This window comes from Leucopleurus acutus (genome assembly GCF_964270905.1).
Source record: "Leucopleurus acutus genome assembly, chromosome: 9".
Classification (NCBI taxonomy): domain Eukaryota; kingdom Metazoa; phylum Chordata; class Mammalia; order Artiodactyla; family Delphinidae; genus Leucopleurus; species Leucopleurus acutus.
The window spans coordinates 67,888,496-67,895,749 of NC_139144.1; positions in this window are offsets into that span (position 1 = coordinate 67,888,496).

A 7,254-nucleotide genomic window follows, 5' to 3' on the forward strand; every position below is an offset into this window, starting at 1 on the left:
AATACTTGCAAATGGCTTAAGGAGTCAGCTATTTAATAAATATTATTAAAATGTGCCGTGCAGCTGTCCTGCATCGTAGGCTGCAGGCTTCTTGAGGGGATTGTACTGACTTGGTGAGGGTATTTCATTCATCTTTTTACCTCTAGCCCAGTGCTCAGCCCATTGTGTGTTCTTAGAGTCACTGTTGAATCAGGAGGTGGATGAAGGGTCCATTTCTGAGGCATTTCAATAGAATATGGTACTCGGACACACATTCGAGGAGATGGAGGATGATTCCCAAGTGCTTAGCAGAGACTGAGTAGATAAGTAACATCACCAGCCAAAACAGGGTATAGGTTTGGTAGGATTGATGACGGGGCCCCTTTTATTTGTAGATTTGTTTTTATTTTTTTAATTTCTTTTTTAATAAATAAATTTATTTGTGGCTGCGTTGCTGTGCGTAGGTTTTCTCTAGTTGCGGTGAGTGGGGGCTACTCTTTGTTGCGGTGCATGGGCTTCTCGTTGTGGTGGCTTCTCTTGTTGCGGAGCACGGGCTCTAGGCGCATGGGCTTCAGTAGTTGTGGCACGTGGGCTTCAGTAGTTGTAGCTCACGGGCTCTAGAGTGCAGGCTCAGTAGTTGTGGCGCACGGGCTTAGTTGCCCCGCGGCTTGTGGGATCTTCCTGGACCAGGGCTCGAACCCGTGTGCCCTGAATTGGCAGGCGGATTCTTAACCACTGCATCACCAGGGAAGCCCTTGTGTTTATTTTTGAATAGGCATTATATGTCATTATACAAAATTCAAAAGACACAAAGAAGTTAAGGTGAAAAGTATGTCTTTTCCTCTTGTCACAGCCACTTTTGCCAATTTTGCCGTGTCCTGCTAGAGAGATTCTGTGCATATTACAGCAACATATTTCTATTCTTTTGTTCATTAAATATATTTCACACATACTCGTTGTTGTAAGTGAAAGAAAAAGGCATAACAGTATTCCTTAGCAAACATTATATCTTAGTATATGTATAGAGGGTATATAAAGTTCAGTTTTAGAAGAAATTTAAGGTGATTGTGGAACATACGTTAGAAATACCTCATAAAAGGGAGCCCTCTTGCACTGTTGGTGGGAATGTAAATTGATACAGCCACTATGGAGAACAGTATGGAGGTTCCTTAAAAAGTAAAACTAGAACTACCATATGACCCAGCAATCCCACTACTGGGCATATACCCTGAGAAAACCGTAATTCAAAAAGACACATGCGCCCCAATGTTCATTGCAGCACTAGTTACAATAGCCAGGTCACAGAAGCAACCTAAATGTCCATTAACAGGAATGGATAAAGAAGATGTGGTACATATATACAATGGAATATTAGCCATCAAAAGGAATGAAATTATGCCATTTGCAGAGACATGGATGGACCTAGAGATTGTCATACAGAGTGAAGTAAGTCAGAGAAAAACAAATATCATATAATGTTGCTTATATGTGGAATCTAGAAAAATGATACAGATGCACTTATTTGCAAAGCAGAAATAGAGACACAGGTGTAGAGAACAAACGTATGGATACCAAGGGGGGAAGGGGCAGTGGGATGAGTTGGGAGATTGGGATTCACATATATACACTACTATGTATAATATAGATAGCTAATGAGAATCTACTGTATATCAGGGGGAACTCTACTCAGTGCTCTGTGGTGACCTAAATGGGAAGGAAATCCAAAAAAGAGGGGATATATGTATACGTATAGCTGATTCATTTTGCTGTACAGCAGAAACTAATGCAACATTGTAAAGTAACTATACTCCAATAAAAATTAATTTAAAAAAAAAGAAAGAAATACCTCATAAACCGTGGGAAATACTGCTCTGAAAATTTCAGTGTTATGTGCCTAGGGGGATTATTGAAACCATTAGAGTCGATAAGATCATCCAGGGAGTATGATGGTGGAAAGAGAAGCAAGAGCAAAAAGAACATGATCTTTAGGGGAAAAGTGAAAAAGGAGTAGCTGATGATTATCTTCCATGAAAGAAATACAAGAGTGCTGTCTGCCGAGACCAAAAAAGGCTCTTAAGATTTGACCACAAAATCAAAAAGTGGGTTAAAGAAAACAACTGAAATTTGAAATGGTCAATTCGATAAAATGGTTCAGATGAAAAATCAGGTTACACAGAGGAAAAGAATGACAGATTTGACTGCATAAAAAATTTCCTGGGCTTACCTGGTGGTGCAGTGGTTGAGAGTCCGCCTGCCGATGCAGGGGACACGGGTTCGTGCCCCGGTCCGGGAAGATCCCACATGCCGCGGAGCGGCTGGGCCCGTGAGCCATGGCCGCTGAGCCTGCGCGTCCGGAGCCTGTGCTTCGCAACGGGAGAGGCCACGGCAGTGAGAGGCCCGCGTACCGCAAAAAAAAAAAAAAAAAAAATTTCCTTCCTGACAAATTTAAACAAAGTTTAAGCAAAGTTAAAACATAAGCCCCAGACTAGGAGAAAATATTCACAACACGTTTAATAATCAAAGAATTAATACACAAAATATATAAAGAGCTCCTTTGGCTGGCTATCATCGTTTAAGCATTTACTATGTACCAGATTATATTCTTGGTGTTTTGCATGCGTTATCTCATAATCTTCACATGACCTTATGGTATGGGCATTCAATGAGGAAACTAGAACTTAGGTTACTTTTCTAAGGCAACATGCCTGTTAGCAAGTGGCAAATCAGCATTTGAACCTAGAATCTACATACTTTATCGTTATAGTATGATGTTTCTCAAATTACTAAGAGTAAGAAAATTTAACCTAAGAAAGAGGGGCAAATAATACTAGGAGAAAATGCACACACACACACACACACACACACACACACGCAGATCTGAAGAACCAACAAATGAAAAAATGATATTAATAAACAAAAATACGAATTTAAATGGCAGTGGGTTGGAACTAGTCAGTGTTGCTGAGAAACCCATACTCTTGGTGAGAATAGAAACAGCCTTCTTGGATGGTAACTTGGTAACCTCCAGTAATCTCTGAGCTAATACACAGTATCAGACTGTCGCATCAGACTTGCATGCATCAGAGATTTTATCCATATAGAGCTTTACTCCTAATTTCAAGAACACAAGTGATCAAGGCACTGGCTAAGCAGGAAGTCTACAAAATCCTGCATACCTCCTGGGTCTTTCATTCCTACTTTGGACAAGTAACAGATAAGATCTCACATGATGTTTGTGGGACATCTCACACAGCAGGGAGCCTGGAGGTAAGGCAACGTTACCATTTTGTACCCTATATAGTTATACAGCTTGTGTGACTTTCTCAGGAGCCTTGCCTCACGAATCCATAAATTCTAACTTTATTTACCATAAACAATTCTTCACCAGCCATATCCTACTAAGAGCATTCCATAGATAAGAGATCTCCTAGCAAATATCATTAATCTATTAGCCAGGAGGTCAAGTTTTCAGCACATTTACAAGGAGTTTATGTGTCACCTGCCTTCCTTCCTCAGAACAAAAGGCCAGGTACTTTAACTCCTTCTTCCCCACTCTCCTCAGATGAACTTTGAGGTGAGCAAAGTTACATAGAAGGCTGATCATTATGATACTGTTTTTAAGGGGAAAAATAGAGATAACCTGAAAGTCCATCAACAGGAAAGAAAATTGGAAGTAATCTCAAGCCCATTAATAGGAAATCATGGCGCACCCTTTCTACAACACACCATGCAATGTTAAAGAAGAAAAGGGATCCATATATATATAACTTTTCAGAACAACTCATGGGAAAGAGGGATATGCCGTGCAACATGAAACTATATACGTAACAGACCTGTGTATAAATACCTAGATGAAAGTGTGGAAGGAGCCACACCAAATTTTATATGGGAAAGTGTAATGGAAAGGTTGGGAGTAGTACTGGGTGGAGAAATGCTTTGACTTTTGACTCTATTTCTAGAATATTTGATATGTTTACAATGAAAATATTTTCATTTTGCTTGTGTTCGTGCACTTATGAACACTTTAATGTTTAAAATCGGAATGAAACTTTGAGTGAGTGGTAGACTGAATAGAGACTACAGGTTGTTGGATTGAGACGGGAAAGGCGCAATGGGACAATAGTTTGGTGGGGAAATATTGAGGCAGGATATTTGTTACTGCTCTGATGGGGAAGAGCCAAAGGTGAGGAAGGCCCCGAGGATAGTGGTAAAAAGGAATATAAGAGATGGGGGAGGAGGAATTTGTGGAGCAGGGTGAAGGGTGAGAGGACCCAGATGATAGGTGCAGTTTAGACCCCATCCCAGCAGTCAGCACGTTCGTGGGAATTTTGTGAACAAGTATGGTAGAATTGGGGCACCCAAACTATGCAATCATGGAGGACTGGACAGCGATCTGTAGGTTTTACTCCTTATTCATGAAATATGCTGGCTACTGGGAGCCTTGTAGAGGCTGGGGCAACAGCAATGTGGAAATGCACAACGGTTTCAAATACGAAGTCAGAGCGTGACCAGCTACAGCAGAGAAGGAGACTCTGCACAGGCCTCTATGGTAGTAATCCCTAAACCCTAACAGTTTATACCCTAAAAAGAGTCTGAACCCTAAAAGACTGTATGACCCCCTCCCATTTGCAGGGACCACCAGCAGGCCCTGCCACTACTTCTAACTCCTTTGTTTTTGTTGAAAGCAGAGATATGAGAGCCACCTGACTTGCAAAAGGATTTGTTATTCTGCCTTGAGAGTCCAGGAAAACTGCTATTTGAATTGTCCGTTTTCTGTTAGTTTGGGAGGTTTTTACGTACCAGGAAAATGACATGGACCCTACTGACACAGTGTGTCTTGTTACAGCTGCTCAAGGGTTGAAGTCCGGGTCCCCAGTTGACCTTTGCATGGATGGTGGTGGGGCCATGTTTTTTTCTGTGGTGTTTGGCTGGGATAGGGTGGTTATTGTCTAAAAGTTTTCTGTCTCACTAGCCTGCCTCTTTTCTAGTACTTCAGCCAGAAGGAGCTTTTCTTGTTGCCATTGGCCTCTCTGGGTTGCCAGCTTCTCTAGCATCCAGTCCAGAATATATCACACAAAAACCAGAGAACTCACCATCGTGTTGTTCCTTGGGTCTCAAGTTCTCTAGATGGGCTACCTTTTTCTTTCCACCCTTCAGGTCTTCTGGTGTTTGTTTTATATATAATGCCCAGGGCTTTGGCTGTACTTAGAGGGAGGAATAGGGAGAAATGCATCTATTCCATCTTGGTCCCACTGATGCAGTTTCTTGTTTTTTTTTTTTTTTTTTGCAGTATGCGGGCCTCTCACTGTTGTGGCCTCTCCCGTTGCGGAGCACAGGCTCCGGACACGCAGGCCATGGCTCACGGGCCCAGCCGCTCCGCGGCATGTGGGATCGTCCCAGACTGGGGCACGAACCCATGTCCCCTGCATCAGCAGGCGGACTGTCAACCACTGCGCCACCAGGGAAGCCCCCACTGATGCAGTTTTAACAGTCTGTAATTTCCAGAGTTCTCAAGCACATCTTGTGAAATTTAATTATGTTAATTTAAACGATCCTCTCTACTATGGAATAAATTTTTTCTTTAATTATTTCTATCAAGAAGTGTCCCCAAAACTGATGAGTTTTTTAAATTGCTTAGGCAATTTTGATAGATTCAACTGACTTTGAATATCTTTCCATGTGTTTATTGGTCCCATGTATTGCTTTATTTGTGAATTCCATATTTTTGTCATTTGTCCACATTTCAATTGTCCTTATTATTTGATTTGTAAGCTTATATGTTAGGGAGATTAACGTTCATTTGTACGTGGCTGCATCTACACTCAGTTCCTTTACTAGCTGAGTATTCTTCAGCTGCAGGTTGAATATGGTACCTTCAGCCACACGGTACCTACCACATAATCTATTGGGAACATTAAATAAGACAATAAATATTAAGGCCTCAGACCAGTAAAAAGGCAAAGAGTAAATTCCTGAGAAGTGGTAGTGATTGTTTACTGTGGAATTAGATGCCCAAGAAAGTCTGGACAGAGGCAGATATAAATCTGATTGGGCCAGCTGTCTTCCCAACACCAAGATTTCTATTCTTGCCATCTGAAGTTAGAGGTTGCTGGGAATTTAAAAGTGTCTAGAAATCCCCTTGGCAATGAATAGCACTTTACGGCATTTATTGAAGTTTTGTCACAGAGAAAATAACAGTAATGATATGATTTTAGAATTGCCTCTACTCAATATAACATCTTTTTCTTGTTTTCAAGACTTCCTTGAGAAGTTAAAACAACTTTCACTTCTATAAAAGTGGAAAGTGGACTTAATCTGCTTTCTTCCAAAAGTTAGATTTTTACATGAGTGAAGTCATTTAAAAAAATATGTACTTCCCAAAATTCAGAGGTTTGGGTGTAGTATACGATGTTTAACGAAATGGGAGACTCCAGGCCAGAAAGATGAAGACTTAGAGGGTATAGAAAATTTATTCTTATGAGAATACTTCGTAGATGCTTCGTATTACCTATTATTTTGCTCAGTTCTTAGAAATGTTATGTGCCCCTTGGGACTGATAAACAAGGTCCAGTTTGTTTGACTCCACTTCCCGCAGTGCATTTGAAATAAGCATTGTAGGGAGAGCATCTTCCCATCTTTTGGTTACAGATTGTTGTGGACATTTTTTTTTTTTTTTTTTTTTTTGCGGTACGCGGGCCTCTCCCGTTGCGGAGCACAGGCTCCAGACGCACAGGCTCAGTGGCCATGGCACACGGACCCCATGCGGGATTCTTCCCGGACCGGGGCACGAACCCGTGTCCCCTGCATTGGCAGGCGGACTCTCAACCACTGCGCCACCGGGGAAGCCCTGTTGTGGAAATTTTTAATGTAATCTTAAAATAATATGAAGCCCCAAACAATGTATTCTAAATCAAAGCCAATATTAAAGTTGATGAGAAAGAATTACCATAGCTTTAATCGTCCCAGTCAAACGAAAACATTTAGAAATTCAGGAAATCTTATATAAGAAATCTCCTGAGAATAAAAACCAAAGAAAAAACACAAACTGATCAAATCATTTATCCGCTTTTCGGCTAGTATGTTGAGAAGGGAATAGCATAATGGAAGAACACACCTTGGCACAGAACTCCAGGCTAGGGAAGAAAAGAAAGACGTGGGATATACGTTCCTTTTCTACAACCTAATTCTATGCTTAATTTTTTTCAAACTACTTCATTACTCTGAGCCTCTGGCTTCCTGCTTAGTAAAATGAAAACAAAACTCTGAACGTATTGT